The sequence below is a fragment of the Pseudophryne corroboree genome, chromosome 1 (genome assembly GCF_028390025.1).
Source record: "Pseudophryne corroboree isolate aPseCor3 chromosome 1, aPseCor3.hap2, whole genome shotgun sequence".
Classification (NCBI taxonomy): domain Eukaryota; kingdom Metazoa; phylum Chordata; class Amphibia; order Anura; family Myobatrachidae; genus Pseudophryne; species Pseudophryne corroboree.
In genome coordinates, this window is record NC_086444.1 from 588,536,537 (window position 1) to 588,538,245 (window position 1,709).

At 36.2% G+C, this 1,709-nt stretch overlaps 1 pseudogene; it reads left to right on the forward strand.

Annotated features, from left to right (window-relative positions):
• Positions 1-399: 399 nt before the first annotated feature.
• Positions 400-518, forward strand: LOC134944262 (5S ribosomal RNA; annotated as a pseudogene).
• Positions 519-1,709: the final 1,191 nt, after the last annotated feature.

Genomic DNA, 1,709 nt, shown 5'->3' on the forward strand with positions numbered 1-1,709 from the left:
CTGATACTTAAGCCTCCATACCAGCATATTTATTAATATATATATATATATATACCTGTATTTTGGTCTCTTTTTTCATTTTCTTCGTTCTTTTCCCTTTTTTGGGGGGCAGAATTCATTTACAGCATTACAGATATTTATATCTAACATGAATTATTTTTGTGCATGTCAGCAAATGTTTGTCACTGTGACACATTGCACATAATTATTTACGCCTTCCGCTCCCATTCTGTTCTCTTTTTTCCATGGACTCTCATCTACGATCCAGGGTACACAATACCACTAATGTGGGACCTGTGGCATCCAGCCTAACGTAGAAAGCAGATCCACATCTTTTGTGACCCACTGTCACATCTCCCTATTTAGGTGCACTTTCATTGGTGTCTAACCCACCCATCTGTCTACTACCATACCACACTGCCAGTGCCCGATCTCGTCCGATCTTGGAAGCTATACATTGTTGGGCTGGGTTAGTACCTGAGGGGGAGACTCACAGGGAATACCCAGTGTAGTAGACCTTTCATCGGTATGATGTGCGTTATCTGACACCAACAGCAGCATCACCACTTGTCTCTATCCTTTCTACTAAACCCTTACCCCATGATTGCATACTCTGTTTATAAAATTGCTCAAGACTCTCTGAGCTCTTACCCCATGATTGCATACTCTGTTTATAAAATTGCTCAAGACTCTCTGAGCTCTTTATATATTATAAATTAAATCACATTGTGCATTTGATTGGTGACCGGTGGGAAGCGGGTTATGTCTCACTACCTATCGCCGGACCTGTCCAATATTTATACATTTGACAATTGACCACATTGTGGTCTTATCAATACAGATTCTCTGTACTGGTCGGGCTGAAACGGGTGTAGAACAGTAAAGTGTCTACAGCCTTTCTTATCACATCCTGTGAGACAGGACCAGAACATTCATTTATTTTTCAATCTTTCAAATTTTCAATTTAATATGCATTTTAAATCACTTTCATTTTTTGGATCCTATGTCATTCAATGGGTAATCATGAGAAATTCTTTGTAATGTATATCTAATAAAAGTTATATTTTATTATTCTTCATGAATTATTAAAATCATTGAAACTTATTTCAATTAATTAAGAGTGCGCCCACACAAGAGCCTTCATTTCTTCTCCCATTTTGACACATGACACCCACTGACTCAGATTTTAATGAAACTTTGTACACTTGATACTACCACAGGGCCACTAAACCATGTACATTTTTCTGCTCTGGGCCTCATAGTTTTTGAGATATAGGGGATCAAAGTTTTGAAAAATTGCTGGGAAATGCAACTCCTGATGCTCCATTTTTTCTGAGGTGTATCTGAAAAAAAATTCACATCTCAGTGCCTGACCCAATTGAAATATGGAGATTCTGGAGAAAAAATGTTTTAGCAATCTTTCTTAACTCCGAGAGTTCATTATACATTCCTTTATGTCATACTTAATAATTTTTTGAGTGCAAAAAAAAAAGTGGGTTCACTTAGCATTATCAACCTAAGGCAGATGAGTTATCATGTCCCTTTTTTGTTTAAATTGAACCTTAAAAAACCTTAAAATATACTTTAAAAGGCTATTAAAGAAAAATAATGGGATTTTGATTGCCTGTATGAGTATTTTATTGTTTAATTATAATTCTCACTTTAAAAATTAAAATTACTATTGGGTATAATCTTGCCTGCCAGGGGAG